Genomic DNA, 21,600 nt, shown 5'->3' with positions numbered 1-21,600 from the left:
TCACAGATTCACCAATTTCGAAGCTCTACCTCCACCACCATCTGCACTGGCAAGGTAGCGAGATTCATCGATTCACCGATTTCATAAATTCACCGATTCAAATCTCAACGATTCACCGATTTCAGATCGATCTGCACCGCCACCGCGATTTTGATTCAGATCGGTCTGCACTACCACCCTGATTTCGATTCTCTCTCTAGATCTCTCTCGTAGAGATTCATCTTTGATTTCATCTCAGAGCGATTTTGATTTCTCTCTCTCTCTCTCTCTCGATTTCAAAGCGCCACCGCCACCACCATCTATGCAAGCTTCCATGGCTTAGCACCTCATCTTCTTATCTCTTCCACTTTGTATATACATATACATATATGTATATTTATCGATTCTCTCATGTACATACACGTATCTGTATAGACACCGATCGATAATGGATCAGAGCTTCTTCGATTTGATATATTTTCTACACTGCCCAGGCCTCACCGAGACATTCCTCGACGTTTTACTCTCCCCAGTCCCGATTTGGCTCGCTGTCATGATCGGCCTTTGTTATCAGTTGGTCCTGGCGCCCTAGGTGGACCGATTTTTAACCGCACATCATGTTCGGTTTCTTTTATATAGGTGTGTGTGTACATTAGTACTAACATTCTATAAATTTAGCGAGCAATCATTTTAGTTGTTGAGGTTTTTAATGTAATCTTTGGGTTAATAAAGTATTTTTCATTGATTATAGGTCGGCTTCCTAACACAAAGAGGTTGAATTTGGAAGCTGTAGGTGTTGAGCTTGACGAGATGGGAGCCGTAAAGGTTAATAACATTTTCTTCGTCTTTTATTGCATTTGTTGTTCTTTGATGTGATGATATGTGTATGGCATTGGCAGTGTTTAAAAAATTATGAACAAGAGTGAGATTGTATTTATGAGGGTTTTTTTTTTGGGTTAGTCTTTCAGTGCTACGTGTATCAGAGATGGTTGAGTTTATTTTGGGGGTTTTTCACAGCATTTGCTCACTACTACTTCTCCCTTGTTTGGTTAACAATGTTTTCACCTCAATCTATTATTTCGTGGTCTATTTGATGTTGGTGATTCAAAATTATTTTGCTTGTGAAAAAAATGTTTGTACCATGAGAAGTTAACTTCTTTGAGGTTCCCTACCCCTTTCATCTTGTATTTCAGGTGGATGAGTTCTCTCGCACAAACGTTCCTAGCATATGGGCTGTTGGTGATGTCACAAATAGATTGAATCTTACCCCCGTGGCCTTAATGGAAGGCACCTGCTTTTCAGTGTGTGCTCAATCTGTACCCTGATTAGTTATCATCATTGAATTCTCTTCTTCTTCTTTTTTTTCGTTATTAATTCATCATTCAATTCTTTGCTTTGCCTGCAGAAAACTGTTTTTAGTGGGCAGCCTACCAAACCTGACTACAGCAATGTACCTTGTGCTGTATTCTGGTAAAGTTTCTTCTGTTCTAGCAAATGCTTCATTTTTCTTCCCTCATATAATTCACTTGAGAGTATCCATCAGTATAATGGAAGTGCTAAAATTGTTCTTGGTGCAGTTTTAAAGTTTTTATTCGTATTCAGAGCTTGATAGAAATAAGTTGTTCCATTAGTTTCATTTTTCTAATGAACCAATTCTGTTTTATTGAAATTTGTTTGTGATATATGATTAGCTTGTGTTTTTTTTGTTGTTTTACAGCATACCACCTCTTTGTGTTGTTGGATTAAGTGAAGAAGAGGCTATTGAGCAAGCAAAGGGTGATATTTCGATTTTACGTCAACGTTCAATCCTATGAAAAACACTGTCTCAGGGCATGTGATTGGACATCTAATTTAGTAGATAACTTTATAAGCTTAGAGGGAAACAACTTACCTTCTTGGTGTAGAAATTTGTTGTAATGTCATGGCTTGCAAGGCAAGGGATTTAGAATTTCTTCTTTTGATGATTCCTAATGGTTCAGTACTTTGAAGTCATTGGATTTTTTTTCTAGAAAACATGATTATCTGTGGAATTCCATTTGACGCAATTATGTATACAGATGGCAAGAGAAAACGATTATGAAGCTTGTTGTTGATTCTGAGACAAATAAAGTTATTGGAGCATCCATGTGTGGGCCAGATGCACCTGAGATTATGCAGGTATCATTGTTTCTATATCGGGTTTCATAAAGTTCTTAACCTTCAGCTACGTATAGGTTTGAATTCTTCATTCACTTGGAACTAGATAATTCATATTTTGTTGCGATCCTGAATGGATCATTGCATTGGAACCGCGCTACCCTCATGTTTTTTAATCTGGCATCTGAATTTTTGTTTGTTGAGCTGTGGGAGATTCTTGTAAGAATGTTTTGCGGGGATCGTTTACTGTTAACTCTATGTGGATTGTTGCTTCATTAACCTTCTGATTGTTTCAATTGTCTCTAGATCTAATCGTGTGATACATAAGTGATAACGTGTGGTACATAAGTGATAACGGCCGCAGGAAATGGGAACAGGGGATCTGGCCTTGTTATCGGTTGGTCACTGACATTCGTCATTGGTTACGTTGGTAGCTAATATAGTGGTCCACTTAACGTGTTGCAGTGCTGGCGCTAGATGAGTCATAGAGTTAGCTAATTTTACTTTCTATTGGTTAATATATTTTGGGAAAATTTTGTTTTATGCAGTCGGGGTTATGTGTGTCTTTTTCAGTTCTTGGCCATTATTAAGGAACCATCACTCCTATGTCATTACCACATTCAGGCCAGTTCTATGCAGTAGGCAAACTTTAAAAATTAAACCCTCTATACATAATGAATTGTTACCAAATTGGGAATTGGGAATTGTGTTTTGTATATTATTTTATGTGATGGCACGATTAAATGGGGTTGCAACATTTATTGGCTTCGTTGGACTTGCAGTAGCTATAGTTGTTTTGTTTGTCCTTTTGATAAGGTAATTGCAATCTTAGTTGTTGAGTTCTCTCCTCAATTCTCTATTTCTCTCTAAAAAACAAAGTTTGGACTGGTAAAACTTATAAATTGGAGTATCTGCAGAAACTTTACTGGACATACCAAAAACACAGATGGAACTCCTCAATTCAAGGCTAGTCATACTAAGTTTGGTACTGCCATAGATGGAGTTATTAAGATTTTCACTGTTGCAGTATGTGCCGTTTTACAGACATAATTTGTGATTAGTATATATTCATATATAGTTATTTTGAGTATTTTACTAATACCTGAAGGAATTTTAGGTCACTATTGTGGTTGTTGCAATGCCTGAAGGGCTTCCCTTAGCCGTTACCTTAACGTAAGTTTGACCTTCTTTCAGTCATTTTGTTATCATTCTAATTTTATTAACTCATTTCAATTGATCAAAAATATTGTCAAGTATCTGGAGTTGGTTGAGCAAAATTGGTGTTAGGTAGAGCTTATCTTTTCTTGCCACTCTCTTTTTGAAGTTTATTGGAGGACATGTCGTTGATTCCTAGTTTTTCCGTGTTTTCTTCTAAGTTACTTTAGTCCTTGTAGTATCATCAAGTTTGACAGTGTCATTGCTTACTGGGGCCATCATTAGTTTTGCTGCATATTTCCTGCTCATTCCAGTCTCTTTTTTACTATCTAGTTCAAAGATTATGCTTCTTTAATTTCTTAAAGTGCATTCCCCTACCTGTATTACAGCCTTGCCTACTCAATGAGGAAAATGATGTCAGACAAGGCCTTGGTATGTGCGATTTATCTTTTCTTTGAGTTGCTTCATATGATATTGATATTCATACATACACACATAAAAGTACATGTTTAAATGTTTCACAAATATTGAACTTCAGGTCAGGAGGCTTTCTACCTGTGAAACCATGGGCTCTGCTACTATCATTTGCAGTGACAAAACTGGGACCTTAACGTTAAATCAGGTGGGTTAAATGCTGTTACTTTGGAAACAACTAGTGCTCAATATTCCAATTCCATTGACCTATTCATAGTTTGATTTTCTGGTCATTGAGTTCTTTACTTTTTGAATGCACTTGAAGAAAGATCTTTGCCTCTTTAATCTTCTACTTCATCAGTGTATTACTTTGATTCTTTAACATGACAAAAGTAGGAAAGGTCCTAGGAGGATTATAATCTAATCAGATATTCCTATTCCTCACTGGTTTAAGTGGAAGCCAATGTTAAGTGAATATTTAAACATTTTGTTTTGTTTTGTTTTATGTATTTACTTGTATATTATTTGATTTTTTTTTGATAAAATCAAATAGCATAGAGGACTTAGTGTGAGAAGTATATATATATATATATATCTTTTACACTGTTAGTTAGTTTTTGACTACTTCAATGGAATAAAAAAAAATGCCATTATATCATAACTAGGATATTTTTAAATTTAAAATTGATTTCATGAACATAAATGACAAATAAAAAAATGAGATTAGGCAAAAGACATGTTCATCACCATTCCCAATCTTCTTTTTAATGAGAGAAACAGCAATAGTCTTGAGCTTGAAAATTTTCCTCATAGTCCAAGACATATCACTTGGACAACTCATCTACCAAAAACAATGACTTTTAATCACATATGTATGAATCCATTTAACGCAAAGGATATCAGCTTTCATACTTAAAGCCCAAATATTTTTTAGGATAGCTGCTGTGTTCCAATTAATAAGACATTTAAACCCCAAACCACCTCCCCTTTTAGGAGCAAATATATGCTGCGAACTAATCTTAGCATGGCCTTTTAGCTCCGAACCAGTCCATAAGAAATTCCTCATGATAGGAAGAATAAAAATTGAGGACCAATAGACTTGTTCCAGTAGATGAGCGTATACAAGTTATTGATGCAAATGGCAATCTAGTTTGTTATCTTTACATTCCGTCATGAACACAATTTTTTGTATGGTTTTGCAACTGGTTCTTGAAATAATACTTCTACCATTAGGTTCCTCACTTGTATTGTATTGGTGATGCAAATGGGAAAATGATGCCTACTTACATGCAAATAAAAATCTCTAACCTTACATGCATGTGTAATTTAAATACATTCAAATGACAAGCTAGTTAAGATTATATTTTGCAATAGTACTATTTGGAGTTGACTACTCATTTGATTTATTTCACTAGTTTTCTGTGTCTTGGCCAAGTGTGAAGATGTTCTTGCATAAATTTGTAATTGTTAACAAAGATTAAACATGCAAAAAAGAGAGGAGAAGAGCTCTATTAATGCATTCTGTCATTGTATTCCATATGTTGTTTACCATACAGTATGTCACTCGCTATTCACGAAAATCCTTACGAGTCCTCAGTAGTGTAGGCGAGCCTATAAATCCTAGTGCATGGAGGTTAGGAGCTCTACTTTTGTTGCTGGATTACATTTTTTGAACACAAGAAGTATGACACGTTTTCTTTTTCATCTTAACAGGTGGTTTTTCAATATAGTTGGAGATTCAAGATGCCCCATATCTGACACTTGGTGGCAAACAGAGACAGGTGGCTTTATGGTAGGTTTTTCTCTCCCTTCTTCTCGGTATATCTGCTGGCTCTTGAAACAATTTCTTTTCTATATATTACTATGTTCTAGAGTCGATAAAATATATATGGGGAACTACTGAACTCAATCACTTGCTGCAATGAAATTATAATCTGGGAATTGACTCAATGATCAGATCATAGATTTTAAGTTCAAAACCCTTGTTCAGTCCTAATTTGACCGGAATAGATATACTAATTCTTTGGTTCCAAGTAGTAGGACGTATCTTGAACTAAAAATGCACCCTAAAAACCAAAAAAAAAAAAAAGGTTTTTATTTCTCATCCGGGCTGGCAACTTTGATTTATTTCTTTTTAATCAAAGTATAGGAATTTAGTTGGATTTGCATCTTTTATTGAATTGGGCTTGTACACTTGTTTAAATGGGTATTTCAAGCTTCAATGATCTTGTATTCTCTTTCCTTTTTTTTATGGGTTTTGTAGCCTCTGGCCTGGATTCGAGTCCATGAATACTCTCTCTTGTGTGAAATTGATCATACGTTGAAGAAATTGTTGGCAATTTTTGCAATTTTTTTAGAAAGAATGATGTTTGCCAAATTTGATGAGTGTGAGTTAGATCAAAAGTCTTGCATAATTTGATGAGTGGGAGTTAGATCAAATTGCCTCTAAATTTGTTTATGCTATGAGAGCATTATTTATTTAATTTTACATGATCCTCATATGTATCTGCATTGTCTTTGGGTATGCCATTTTCTTTATATGTATTTATTTAGTACTTCTTGGTATGTGATAAAATCTTCTTGTTAGTGCTTCTTCAAGTTTTATGCACTGTTTATAAGTATTGGGTACAAATTCTTCAATTTGTGTTCATTTTGGTTAATCTGATTGCAGTTTATATTCTGATGTAGGCATGTAGACCAGTGAAGATTATAACTTTAATGCTAAGACATGATTTTTGGATATATGTTAGTTTGTGGTTAATGTTAAGACATGATTTTTGGATATATGTTAGTTTGTGGTTAATATTAAGACATGATTTTTGGATATATGTTACTTTGTGGTTAATGATGTTAAAACATGATTTCTGGATTTTGGATATGTTAATTTTGTGGGTAATGGTGATTGGATATTAATTGAATGAGAAAGTGAATTAATGTTTTATTACAATTATTTGAATGGGAGCTATTATTTTATATTAGTACTATTATAGGTATTTTTTTAGTTTAATCAAATAAAATAAGCACAATTTAAAAAAAAAAAAGGGATATGATGGCGTTTCTACAAACGCCTCTTAAACCCTACTTACTAACGGTTGTTTTTTAAAAAAAAGATATGATGGCGTTTTTTCAAAACGTCACTAAATATCGTCAGTGACGTCAGCGTGCGTTTGGTAGGACATTTGGCAGCGGCGCCTATACTAATATCACGACGTTTTTAAAACACCATAAAGCTATAGCGACGGCCGCGTCCTCGGCGTTTGGTGCTAAGTGTCGCAAAAGGAATTGGCAGCATTTTTGGCACTTAGAGCGGCGTTTTTAAACACCACTAAAAGTCTGCTTTCCAACAGTGTAATCAATAGAATTAAAGTTTTAGAAACTATTTTATATGCTTGATAGACAAATGGGATGTCCAAAATTAATTTCATGATTTTTTAGCAAGTTGATTTTTCTTCTTCTTAGTTTTGAGTGTTTTTATTTGATTTTAATGTTTATAATCATGAGAAATTTGATATGCACAATCGAAAGTGGTGTCATTATTGTGGTAGTTACTAATGGTGATGGTTGTAGCGGCATTATATTAAAAGTTAGTAAAATTCTTTTTCTATTTGAACATTCAAATTTTACTGTAGAAATTTTTATTTTTATGTAATCAATGAAATTGAATTTTGGTAAACTATTTTATATCCATGTTAAACATATATTTAGGAATATTCACAATGAATTTAATAATTTTTGGAGCAAGTTATTTACTATATTAATATTGGTGATGAAAGCTACTTTTATTTTTATGTAATCAATGAAACTGAATTTTTAAAAACTATCTTATATCTATGTTAGACGTGTATTTAGGAATGTCAAGAATTAATTTAATATTTTTTAGAGCAAGCTGTTTACTATGTTAATATATTGTGGGTAGAAAAATTTTATTGTATTTTTTTTTTTCTCTAGAATTTCATGACCAACATGTATATATCTTGTTTGGTAGATCTCAATAAGAAAATTGAAAAAATGCTAATTTTATTTAAAATGGGTGCCTATATAAAAAGTTATGATATTTTAAAATTCAAAAATTAAAATTAACTACTATAGGTATTTTGGTAATAGTATAATATGTGATGCACACATGTCCTTCTCATAGGAAATTCGGTGTACATGTACTTATTATGGTGCGTAAAAATTATACCACCTAGCTGCAGTGGCACTATGGCGGTGTTGTACCATTATGAACTTGAAAACACTCACAAAAGGTGAAGCGTCTGGTTGGAGAGCAGCCTGGGGACACTCCCATGCCTAAAGTTAGTAAAACAATAGATAAGGGAGCACAAAATGTGAGTACAAGTTCAGGTGAAAGTAATTGTGCGTGTTCCTCAACTTCAAGATGCTACCTATATATACTCTGCTTCCACTGCTCATTATGGGCGAGTGCACTGTTAGATAATGTCTCAATGGGACCATATAATTAAATGTGGTGTTATCATTTATAAGAAGCCTACAATTTAAGTGATTCAATTTAGTTAATAGGCTTAAGGGTATATGTGTTATGGACCTAATGTGTAGATACTAGTTGTATAATTTCTATTTCTATGAGGGGCAGAAATAGAAATTAAAACATATTGGTTAAAGTTGGTTTTCATTCCTTTTGAACTTCCACAACCTTTCAGTTTTGAAAACCAATAAATAGAAATTAAAACCAATAATGGTTAAAGTTGGTTTTCATTCCTTTTGAACTTCCACAACCTTTCAGTTTTGAAAACCAATTACAACCTTTAAAAGGTTATGGTCCCTATTCCTTCCCAAGTGAAAAAACATAAGAACACTGCCATTATTTTTTCTAAATCCTCTCAAGGAGAAATATAAGGCACCAAAGGGGAAAGGATTAGAAGGCAATAACATAATCAATAACAAAGAGTTCATTGATAATCACGCTTCCGTTTAACCATTCATCAATGGATTCAGGTATGTCGTTTTGTCTTGATTTCTTGATAATACACATGGTAAATGATCCAAAGTGTAAGGTTTATGTTCTGAAATTTATGTTGACAATTGGTATCAGAGCATGCATATCATGTGTCTTATCAGAATTGATATGTTTTATTCATTCTATTTAGTTTCTTGGAATCAGATTCTAAATTTTCTTATCGATGTAAATTCTGTTTTTTCCTATTTTGTTCTGTGAAAATGGCAATCTGTTTTCTGGAATTGTAAAATGATTCGGTGGGCAGTTTTTTTTTTTTTTCTCTCAAATGGATGAACATCATGTATTTATATATATATAGATATATCTTGCGATTTGATCGGTTTAATTTTGAACATCATAAAAAAAAAAAAAACTATTTATTTTTTGGACCCGTCAATTCTATTTATATATGTATATATATAATTGGAATTGCTGCAAATTATATAACATATACGGGGTCACAAATTTAGAAATCTTTAAATTTAATGTAATTTCATACAACGTCTACAGAAATTTAATTTTCTAACACTCTCAATATAAGTCAATTCAAACAAGATGTCATAAAAGTGATCTCTCTTGTCTAGATTGTTTTATATGGAATGTTTTGAAGTTCATGTCTGTGTATCTCATGCGGGTATTTATCGGTCCAAAGACATGATTAAGACTTGGCAGAATTACACACACATTTTATGGTGATAAACATGTGCCAATTGTCAAGAAAACCTAATGTGAATAATAAATCCATCAAAAGATAGATTTGTTATTTGACATAACTTATTGTCAATGTTTGATCATTACAACAAGAATACCACTTACAGTTAATATCACTACCAAATGCTTGGTATTAATGTTGTGCTAGGTATCTTGAGATGTTGTCATTAAATTAATTTATTTAGAGATTATCTGTTTGGTAACTTATTCAAGATGAGGTAATTGTTCCTGAGGAACAAACTCTACAACCTCAACCTCAAGAATCTGTGCCATTAAGGCGATCCACCAGAGAAAGGAGATTTGCATTTTCAGATGATTATATTATATATCTCCAGGAACATGAGGTAGAAAATGGAATGTCGAAAGATGATCCAATCAACTTTCGTCAAGCCATGGAAAGTTCCTAGTTGTAAAAGAAAGAGTGCAGAGTGGACAGATTTCCATAGAGCACATTGGGACAAACTCCATGATAGCGGATCCACTTACAAAGGGACTACCACCCAAGGTCTTTCATGAGTACACTGCTCAGATGAGTGTTGTTCTATTTGAGAACATTCTGGTTTAGTGGGAGTTTGTATTTATATTACTGCTTTATGTCAGCCTTGAGTTTTATCTATGTAATTAGATTAATTTCTGCAGAAATGAAATATTTAGTTTATTACGCTCTGTTACGTATTGTGAAGTATTGATCTCAATAAAGTTAAGTAGGACCAGTTGGAAATAGGCATGTATGGATCACATCACATGTAATTTCCATTCTACGCATCCATGATTGATCTATGTCATTTAGCTGTATTAGTATACGTGACCATTGGTGGGTCGAGTTACGATTGATGTAACGAAGACCGCTTTGATCCTATATTAATATAGTTAATGGACAAGATTGTTTGGATACCCTCAAGTTATGATAACAAATTTCTTAAGCACATTTTTCAGGATACATATGTGGTCCAGTGGGAGATTGTTAGATAATGTCTCAATGGGACCACATAATTAAATGTGGTGTTATCATTTATAAGAAGCCTACAATTTAAGTGATTCAATTTAGTTAATAGACTTAAGGGTATATGTGTTATGGACCTAATGTGTAGATACTAGTTGTATAATTTTTATTTCTATGAGTGGCATAAATAGAAATTAAAACATATTGGTTAAAGTTAGTTTTCATTCCTTTTGAACTTCCACAACCTTTCGGTTTTGAAAACCAATAAATAGAAATTAAAACCAATAATGGTTAAAGTTGGTTTTCATTCCTTTTGAACTTCCACAACCTTTCAGTTTTGAAAACCAATTACAACCTTTAAAAGGTTATGGTCCCTATTCCTTCCTAAGTGAAAAAAAATAAGAACACTGCCATTATTTTTTCTAAATCCTCTCAAGGAGAAACATAAGGCACCAAAGGAGAAAGGATTAGAAGGCAATAACATAATCAATAACAAAGAGTTCATTGATAATTACGCTTCCGTTTAACCGTTCATCAATGGATTCAGGTATGTCATTTTGTCTTGATTTCTTGATAATACACATGGTAAATGATCCAAAGTGTAAGGTTTATGTTCTGAAATTTATGTTTACATGCACCTCTTCCCACTCTTCATGTCAACCCCATCTCTCAAGGGATCGTGCCTAGATAGAGGAGTTTGTTAGGCTGAGATTTGGAGAGCACACCTTGATAGAGTCTGATCCTCAAAGGCACGCCTCATATTCCCCTAGTTCTGACGTGTTACATCCAAAGCAGAATCCATGTTTCTGGTCATGGTCTTTTGGACTTGAACCACTAGTCCTGGACTTGCAATCTTGCAGTCCTACACTCCTATCACTTAGGTCCAAGTTTTCCAGTTCTTCAATATTGTAGCTCATTTTTACCTCCCACAATTGCCACTTAACTCTGACTTTTTCGATTCCCGTCCCGGAAAGAAGTTGGAGTTTCCTATTGGAAATAAGCTACCCAGAATCTTATTCTATTTTTATAGGGATTTGAATTTGGTGCAATAATTTCCCTTGAACCGTCATTTCTGACTTCTTGTTCTTTCGTCTAACGTACCACTTCTGATTTGGATGTGTGCCCTCATATTACTATATTTAAACCGACACATGCGTCAGATGAAACGTCGCACACCTCAATTCGCATTGATTCAACAAGTATAAATCATTCCCTCATGTTTCCTGATTCTTCACAACTCATTACTACTTTCTTCATAAATACAGAACATGAATGAGAGAAGTCGAGGGAGACTCCAACCGTTGCCTCTCCCATTGCTCCGGCGACCTTGCTTCTGTGCCTCTGGTGACTGTTAGTCCACTTTTTCCTTTCATTTTTTCTTGTCTTTATCTCCCCTGAACCTATGGGCAAACACGGACAATTTCTTGAATTCCCTGAGGCCCTAGCCACTTTTGGTTCATAGTTTGGAATCCTTGAGGGTGTCCCTGTCCGCCTAAGGCTACCCACTAATAATCTCAAGGAAGGTCCTTACTATACTTGTCTCTCCCTTGTCGTCATTGTTGAGGGAGGAGTGAGATTTCCTTTTAACCTGCTTTTGAGAGTGTGTTTGAATTCCTGGAACCTTACCCCTATTGAAACTTCTGCTAACATCTATCGAACCACCAATGGCATTTTTTAGTTAAATAGGACCCAAGGCCTCCAACTGGAACAGATGGAAATCCATTTCGTCTACGTGTTAACCGCCTATGATACCAAGGCTAAGGCAAAAGACCTCAAATATTATCTAAGGCCTAGGAGGATGTCCAAAAAGCTTGTCACTATCCGTCTGGAAACAAATAAGGACTTAGAAGAAAATATTGTTACTGTTCCTGGGAATTTGGAATTTGATGATTATTCCTTAAAAGTTTGGCCAATCCTGAGGAAGTTCAGGCGAGCAAGTTCTGCTATACTTTTCTGTTACTGTGTTCCTTTTTGTTTTACTCTGTGTTGCTCATCTTGATCTTCCTCTTATCTTTAGGTCCCAACATAAATGCAGTCAAGAATTTGCAAGAGTACCAAGTGTGAGTTAAAGATCTAAAAAAGGTCTGGGCCTTTCATGGGTACGAATCATCTCTACCCTTCTTGCCTAATGAAAGGAAAACCTTTGAAGTGTGTTCCGATCAGCAAGGGAGTTCTACCGGCGTTGCTTCGAGTGGGCAAAGATCTACACCTATTATTGACCTTACCATAGAAACACCAGAAGTTGAAGTGGAAGACCTTGCGGCTGCTTTACCAGCATGTCATTCTAGTCCATCACCACCAAAAAAGAAGAAGATTACAAAAAATGGTTGAGATTGTTGCCCTAAAGAAGGAGAAAGAAGTTAGTGTTTCCCCTACAATTGTTCCCACCATTACTGCTGAGGGCGTAGGTTCCCTAGAATCTATCAAGTCCAAGAAACCTGCCTCCATCTCTGAGCTCTCATAGCTTGAAGCTGCTACTCCAAAATGCCAAACAGTTGAAGGGTCAACAAAAATCGCTCCCTCCAATGTGCCTGAGGACCGGTTCAAGCATTAGATGTTCCTACCCAATAGCGCTACTCATGATTCAACCAATGATAGCTTCATGGTGACCCCAAAGTTAGACTTCCAAATCAGCAGAGGCTTCCTCCTTCCTAGAGACGTGGCTCTCTTCAAGAAGATGGATAGTGGAGTGCTCCACCATGTTGGAATTTTCAATGCTATCAAGGTAAGCACATCTTCCAATTTTTTGAAAATATTATTCTTTAATCTCTTTAACCTATAACCTAATGTCTTTCTTTCAGGCCATTCAAGTCTGCCATGCGAGCATTGCTAGGATTAAGAATGCAAGGATCGATGCTTACCTCCAGACCAAGAAAGTGGTTGAGGCCATATGCTCATGCGGTGAACTGGATCAGAAGCTTAGCCATACCATTAAGGTGGCCAAGAAGCTTTAGGCAAATAAGAATGCTGCTAATTATCTAGTCCAAAGGTGAGCTTGCTAAAGCGCAAGAGAGTCTAGCTTCTACTCTTGCTACTAATGATGAGGTGATGAAAAAGGGGGTGGAGAAACTGAATAAGCATGCCTTGGATACCAAAAATAAGTTCTTGCAGCAGATTTATAAGCTTCAGGATCATCTATTCATTAATGGGTGGAGGGCAGCTCTTGAAAAAGTTAGGATCACTTCTAACTCCTCTATGTACTCTAAACCCATCCTACCTTGGCCCAAGTACACCAAATAGATGGTAGAAGAGGAGGTTGAAGAAGAAGACGAAGATCCTTCTGAAGATGAGCTAGCTGCAGAAGCTGATTTTGAAAAAGTAGTTTCTTCAGAGCAAGTTGTTCACTTTTAGATTCTTACTCCTGAGCCTTAGAAGAAAGCTTTCCTCATCCACTTCCAGTCGTTGAAAATCCTGCTCCTTGTGCTTCTGTTCAAGATGAGGTCATAAAGGCTGTGTCTTCTGGTGCTTCTGAGGCTGTTGTTGCTTGGAATCCTACTTCTATAATGAAGCCAACGATTTGAAAAAACCTTGGAAAATATGAAGATTTTTCTTTTGTTGCACTTTTTGCTTCTTTCTCTAATTTCTTTGCTTTTTTTGTTGCTTGTGTTTGTTAGTTGGGCACAAATTGTTTTGTAAACCCCAGCCTTTGGATATAAATGGCACAATCTTTTTATAAAGAACAATTTAATTTTTTCTAAGTGTTTGCTACTTTTTTGAAAATGTTCTAGAGCATAAATAAGTATATAGCACTCTTTTTGTCCCTTGGCTTGGGTTTTTTTTTTTTTATATTTACTTTTTAATTATTTTTAAAATTATTTTTAGAATAAAAGACTTTTCTGGCCTTAAAGATGTTAAATTGCTTAAGAACAGAAACCGAACTAAAATCCTAAGCAGGATTATCTCACTGTTTTGAACTTCTACGGAATTGGAAAATTTCGCTTAAGTATAAAATCATTACTACAATTGAGAGCAGGATTTGTCCACTTTTCATATCCATGAGAATTTTAAGAAATTGCTTAAGGATTGAAACCAAACTGCAATCTTGAAAAATGATTGTCCATTTTTTCAAACTTCTAAAATTTGCTGAAGTATAAAAAATGTTACTACAATTGAAAGTAGGATTTGTCTTCTTTTTCGATCCTCTAGAATTTGAAGAATTGCTTAACGATAGAAACCAAACCACAATCTTGAATAGGATTATCCACTTTTTTGAACACTTAAGAAATTTGAATAAATATGCTTAAAGTACAAAAAATGATACTAAAATCCAAAGCAGGATTTGTCTACTTTTATGATCCTTGAGAATTTGAAGAATTGCTTAAGGATACAAACCAAACTACATCATCAGGATTGTCCCCTTTTTTAACTCTTAAGAAATTTGAATAAATTTTCTTAAGTACAAAAACATTTCTACAATCTAGAGAAGAATTTGTTTGCTTTTCTATCCTTGAGAATCCTTGAGAAAAAATTTCTAAGGATAGAAGCCAGGCTACAATCCTAGGTAGGATTGTCTACTATTCTTGTACTTAAGCAATTGCTGTAAATTGGACTTAAATAAAGAATGAAATAGGATTGAGAACTTCTAAACAAGAAGCTTCCATTGATGTTGACAATCTGAAATTGCATATTTACAAGCTATTCTAAAATAAACACTTAATGAAAGTAAGTCCTAAGGTTTACAACATTACAAGGGCATGGTACAGCCCTGCCCACCATGTCTTCTAAATGGTAAGCACCATTTCCTCCTAGCGAAATAACCTTGTATGGACCCTCCCAATTTAGGCCTCACTTTCCGTCAATTAGTTTTTTCTGACTACCTAAAACTCTTCTTAGGACTAGATTTCTAGATTGGAACTCCCTTGGACGTACCTTTTTGTTATATCCCTTTGCAAGTTCCTTTTGATAATTCGCTAATCTAACTAGTACTACTGCTCTCTTTTCCTCCACTAGATCCAGATTGCAGGCTAAGGTCTGCTCATTTTGTAGTTTTGTGTAGATTTTTGATCGCATTATGGGCAACCCTACTTCCAATGGGATCATAGCTTCAGTTCCAAATGCCAATGTATAAGGCGTTTCACCTATTGCTTGTCTGAGGGTTGTACGATATGTTGAGAGTACGTTGGGCAACTCATCAACCCACTTTCCTCTGAGTCTTTCTAATCGTTTCTTTATTCCCTCCAGCACAGTCTTGTTAGAGGCTTCTACTTGACCATTGCTTTAGAGGTGGCAGGGTGTTGAAAAAAAGTTCTTTATTCTCAATCAAAAGCAATAGTTCTTGAAAAGGGCACAATCTAGTTGCGTGCCATTATCAGAGATGAATGCACGCGGAATACCAAACCTGGTTATGATGCTGCGCTATGCGAAGTTCTTGATATCTCTGTCCTTGATAGTGATCAATGGTTCAACCTTGACCCATTTGGTGAAGTAATATGTTGCTACCAACGGAAACTTTTTGCCTCCTCTACCTTTTGGAAGTGGACCTATTAAGTCTATGCCACATTGAGCAAAAGGCCAAGGACTGGTCAAAGGGTGAAGATATGCTGCTGACTAGTGAATTAGAGAAGAAAAGCACTGACACTTGTCACACTTCTTCACGTAAACTTGACCATCCTTGTGCATAAATGGCCACCAATAGCCTTGAGTTATGGCACGTTCTGTTAAGGACTGCCTCTCAATGTTCATCCCACAGATTCCTTCATATAGCTCATAACATATGTTTTCCACCTGGACTAGATGGACATAGAACAAATATGGACCAATGAAAGATTTCTTGTACATGACTCATTTTTCTGAAATCTAGAACCTGGGTGCTCTCATTTTGATCTTGTTGGCTTCTTTTCTGTCTTTTGGAAGTACTCCTTTTATAATGAATTTGATGAGAGGATCCATCTAGCTTGGACCATAATTAGTATACAAAACCAGCTGGATATCCTGTTCTGCTTCTAGCATGATACTAGATTGGGGCAGGAACTCAATGGCAATTGTTGTGGCCTCCACTTTCTCCACTACTGTGGCTAAAGTGGCTAGAGCATCAGCATGAGTGTTCTGCTCACTACATATTTGGATAATTTTGAACTTTTCAAAAAAACTTGATTAAGTTCTGTACTTTATCCAAGTAGGCCTGCATCCTTTCATCTCTGGCAGTGTATTCGCCATTGAGTTGGTTGACCACTAATTGGGAATCACAATGCACCATCGGATCTTAGACGTTGAGGAGTTCAGAAACTCTCAGTCTTGCAAGAAGAGCCTCATATTCTACTTCATTATTTGAAACTTTGAACCCAAGACGAATTGCATGCTCATGAAGGAAGCCCTCTAGGAGAGCAGAGCCACTCCTGTTCCTGCTTTATTTATATTTGATGAACCATCCATGAAAAGTTTCCAGCTGTTTGGATCTCCCACATACAGCTTCTACGGTGGCCTATTCTTTTAAGCCGAGTGCACCTTATGTGCGAGTTTTGTCGTGCAGGGCTGTGTTATTAACACCAATTCTAGTTCTTATGCTTGGGGTTGTTCTATTTGGACACCTTATTGCCCCTAGTTTTGTAGTTGATGGCTTATCAGCCACAAAACTTATTTGGGGTTGCTCAGTTAAGAATTCTATTACGAAGTTAGCTAAAACTTGGGCTTTGATGGCAGTTCTAAGCTAGAAGGTGACTTCAAATTCTCTCAATTCTAGTGCCCATTTAGCGATGCACTAGAAAAGTCTGGAAAAGGCTTCGCAGAGGGTGCTGAGCAAGCACTGTGATAGGATGGCCTTGAAAATAGTACATAAGCTTCATTACAACCATCATCAAGGCCAAAGTTAATTTTTCTAGGGGCAAGTACCTAGTTTCTACATTGTTGAAAGTCTTATTGGTATAATAAACAAGCACTTGTGTCCTTTCTACATCCTTGACTAGGACTGACTTACTGCGTGTTCGATACTGCTAAGTACAAGTACAACCTTTCACCAGATTATGGAGTTAAAAGTAGAGGGGGTAAAATGAGGTATTGTTTCAATTCCTCTAGTGCATGATCACACTGTTTATTCCAGTTCACTCCTCACTTTTTGAGGAATTGAAAGAAGGGCTTGTATTTGTTTGAGGAGCAATTAATAAAGCGGTTAAGTGTTACTACCATCCTAGTCAACTTATGGACTTCTTTGAGCGTGCGAGGTGGCTGTAAGTTAAGGATGGCCTTTAACCGCTGAGGGTCTGCTTCGATCCCCCTTCTTGTGACGAGGTAGCTGTAGGACGCTTTTCAGGGTTACCGAGCATGCCCATCAGTTCAGATTCCTGATTTTCTAATCTCCTCTCACAAGTGCAATATGAAACATAAATGCACAATAAAATCCAGCAATTGGTATAGAAAATCCATTTTATAGCAAAATCTTTGCTAGAAATGGACTACATCACTAGATTTTAGAGTCGCAACCTAATATTTTGGAAAAATTAAGAAACCCATTACTCATGCCAAATGCCACTGTCCTTCATAACTAAAGTGTCTTGGTTCGGGAACTTAGGTATGAGGAGGGAAGATCATAAATTGAGCACCCCCGCTCACTCGATCAATGGATCGACCTCTATTAAGTCATGATATGAGTTTTATATTCGATATATGCTCATGTTCCCATTTTAATAATGCTAACATTACTATCTAAGGCAAATAAGTACAGATTGTGTCACTTGTTCTAGTTTTGCTTTGATTTCATGCATTTTGGAAAACTATTTTGCACAACTCACAAAATAACAAGGAGTTCAGAAACATAAGAATTAACCACATTCCAACACTAGCAACACAACCTCAATTCACTGACATTCATACAGATATTCCACTTAAGCATATAGTCATATGGTATAATACCAGATATAGCAAGTAATATATACATGCGGGATGCTAAACCTAAAAATGCTCACCTAGTACTCCTCCGTGGTAAGAGAAAAGAATGTGTTAGAAGTATATGCATGATCTTATATACAAATAGCTAATGCAATACATACACCAAATGCACCTAGGGGGTCCGGCTACTAACACATGATATGCGTATCATCTCAAGGCATAAGATAATGCATATAATCATTTTAGAAATGATAAATCCCATAAATGCAAATGAGCTGAACCCAAGTACATAAAAAATTAATGCAATTCATGAATATGATAAATAAAACATGATGTTGCGTATAAAAAAAGCATACAAAAAAAAGGGATAGAAAGACGTGGGGTTGGAAGTTATTACAACAATTGAATGAATAGAAGGCATGGGGTTGGAAGTTATTACAGCAACTGAATGAATAAAAGACATGGGGTTAGGAGTTATTATAACAAATGAACTGATTCAGTCAAATTAAGTTGAATCTAAAAAATCATAATAAAATAAAAAACAAACTATAAACAGTAGCCACAAATGCCTAGGAGAGCACTTATCAGAAATTGCCCCGTTCTGCTCTACTCTATTTGGGGACAAAATTTACAAGGTCGTATATAAAATCATCTGGCCGATAGGAAAAATTTTTGCCCATGTATAACCTCTGAGACAAACTATGTTTTGCACAATAAAACCACAGTAGAAGCAAAACACATCTTCTAAAAGGTGCTCATCCTTCTATGGCATCCTCTTGCAGACAACATTCAAGGATGACTTAGATAGGCCTCAACCCTTTATTTAACAACACAAAGGACTATATATAATAGATATTTACAATAGTTAATTAAATGAAATGAATTAGGGTAGAAAGAAATTCAAGCTCAAGAAGTACATGGAAACCTACATTCATTTCTTTGTGAATAAAGACAAGTTAATACCCAAATTCATACTATTAGTTGGACAGAGTAGATTTTCACTATTTCTTAGTGGAAGTTTTGCCTTTAAAGTAAGAGATTCGTCAAAGGCTATTAAAGACCTCTCCTATTCATGGAACAAGGATGTTTCCATCATTTTCCATGTTCACAAAAAAATTGAGAAGCGAGTTTTCAACATCTTTGACCCAAATCTCTTACTTTACTTCCGAGAAAAAAATAACCCAAATATAAGCCAACAACCTTCTCAGTATCAAATCACAAGGATCATCCGAATAGCTACATACAACAACCACATCCACTCATCAAAATTGATTGTGGATTGAAGCACATAAGCCAACATGCTTGAATGTTTCGATAGAAAATGAAAAAGTGCAAAAATATGAAGAAACTACTCTACTTAATCACACTTGTGGGTGGGTGGATACTTTCTAACTCTCTCCACATCCACAAGGTTCCAATCAATGCATTTATATGCAACAACAATGAATTATACCTCTAGAAAGAAAGAAAAGAGTACAAAATTGTAGAAAAGGAAAGAAATAATCAACTCAATGGATGGGTGGCTATTTTCGACTTCCCTTTACATCCATCAAGACTTATCACATGATTACAACAAGCTAAGAGAGAGAGAGAGAGAGAGAGAGTGAGAAAAGTTCAAAAGCTTCACCTCTTAAAAGAGGGTGAGCTTCCTGGTTGTCAAACTCCTTCTTGACACCTTCAAGGTCCTTATATATGGCTTAGAGTTCTTAGAATCTTTAGCAAAAAGCTTGGAGTTAAGCTTCAATGGAGTTCAAGTAGTTAGTGTATGAGAAATGGAGGTTGGAGAAGAGGTAGGGTGAGGAGCTCTCAAAAACAAGTCTCTTGTCCTTTGAAAATTTTGTAATCCTTGAGAAAAAAGTCTGGTCATGTATTTATAGACTTTAGGGGTCAAAATATCTAAGATACCAAACCAAACCAAACTAAACCTTAAGTCCCATCAAATAGGGTCGGCTACATGAATCCTTCTTCTCCACACGGCCCTATCAAAGGCCATTTCATTAGTCAAATTAAGTAGATTCATATCTCTATTTATAACGCTAGTCAACGTTAATCTAGGCCTACCCCGTCCCCTGACACTTCCATCTACCGTTACAGCATCGCATCTCTTTACTACTGCCTCTGTTGGTCTCCGTTGAATATGACCAAACCATCTCAAACGATTCTCTCTCAACTTATTTTCTATCGGTGCTACTCCTACCCATTCCCGAATACACTCATTCCTAATCTTGTCCTGTCTAGTCTTACCACACATCCACCTTAGCATCCTCATCTCAGCCACACTCATCTTATCTACATGTTGTTTCTTGGTTGCCTAACACTCCGTCCCATACAACATAGCTAGTCCAATAGCCGTTCTATAAAACTTACCTTTTAGTCTAGTGGGTATTCGTTTATCGCACAATACCCCAGATACACTTCTCCACTTACACCATTCCGCCTTAATCCTATGGGCCACATCTGCATCAATCTCTCCCGCTGTTGTGATAATTGACCCTAAATTACGAAAATGTTTACTCTTAGGCAGTTCTTGGTTCTCAATCTTCACTTCTCCTCTGCTTTCACTATTACTGTTACTAAATTTACACTCCATGTACTCTGTCTTAGTTCTACTTATCCGAAATCCTTTAGATTCAAGAGCTTTTCTCCAAATCTCCAACTTTGTGTTAACTCCTTCTCTAGTCTCATCCACTAACACAATATTGTCTACAAAAAGCATACACCATGGCACGTCATCTTGAATATTTATCGTCAACTCGTCCATAACTAAAGCAAAAAGATAAGGACTTAAGGTAGATCCTTGGTGTAACCCTACAGTGATAGGAAATTCATTTGTTTCTCCAGCTGGCGATCTAATAGTGGTCACCACCCCTTCATACATGTCCCTAATCACGTCAATGTAGCCTTTTGTCACCCATTTCTTTTCTAACACCCACCATATTATATCTCGGAGCACTCTGTCATATGCTTTCAGAGTGAAAAATTTACAGAAAATGTTGAAATTCCTGAAAATACTCTCTACTTGGACATTTCAGCCGGCCGTACCATTATTCATCTGACCAACTACATTTTTCATCTAGCTATGAGTTGTTGCATAGCCTGATGAAAAATATACCATTAGATCAATAGAGTAAAACTAGCATGATTTGAAAGAAGAAACAAGTATTTCAAAGGATTTCATTATTTCTATTCATTCCCACTATATCCTTCACTCGATCTACTAAAAAAGACATTTGGATTTTGAAAAGGCAAGCCTCGGGATATTATAGAAATGTTTGAAACTATGTAACCAAACGTATTTTGAAAAAGGGTTTTAATTTGATTTAAAATGTTTTGACCAAAATACGTGTATGGTTAGAATTAAAGCCTGAGTTCAGGCTCCTTGCTGAAGAATTCATAAAATTAGCACATCTCAATTTTCATCATCAGTTGTTTAGGAAAGAGCGCCTAAGTCTTAGGTCTTGTCAAAATAGGGTCTTTAGTAGCC

The 21,600-nt window shown here is 35.8% G+C and overlaps 2 long non-coding RNA genes and 1 pseudogene across 2 annotated transcripts; all 3 read left to right on the top strand.

Moving 5' to 3' along the window:
- Positions 1-720: 720 nt before the first annotated feature.
- LOC114278117 (glutathione reductase, chloroplastic-like) lies at positions 721-2,427 on the top strand (annotated as a pseudogene).
- Positions 2,428-3,034: 607 nt separating this feature from the next.
- On the top strand, positions 3,035-3,895 carry LOC114277529 (uncharacterized). The gene is made up of 4 exons (XR_003634631.2): positions 3,035-3,141; positions 3,233-3,288; positions 3,660-3,702; positions 3,809-3,895. It is a non-coding gene; the product is annotated as an uncharacterized LOC114277529 (long non-coding RNA).
- Positions 3,896-5,256: 1,361 nt separating this feature from the next.
- On the top strand, positions 5,257-6,388 carry LOC145792308 (uncharacterized). The gene is made up of 3 exons (XR_014331694.1): positions 5,257-5,317; positions 5,398-5,476; positions 6,373-6,388. It is a non-coding gene; the product is annotated as an uncharacterized LOC145792308 (long non-coding RNA).
- Positions 6,389-21,600: the final 15,212 nt, after the last annotated feature.

The sequence above is a fragment of the Camellia sinensis genome, chromosome 6 (assembly GCF_055761805.1).
Source record: "Camellia sinensis isolate YWXY chromosome 6, ASM5576180v1, whole genome shotgun sequence".
Lineage (NCBI taxonomy): Eukaryota > Viridiplantae > Streptophyta > Magnoliopsida > Ericales > Theaceae > Camellia > Camellia sinensis.
This window is presented reverse-complemented; position numbering and strand designations above follow the sequence as displayed.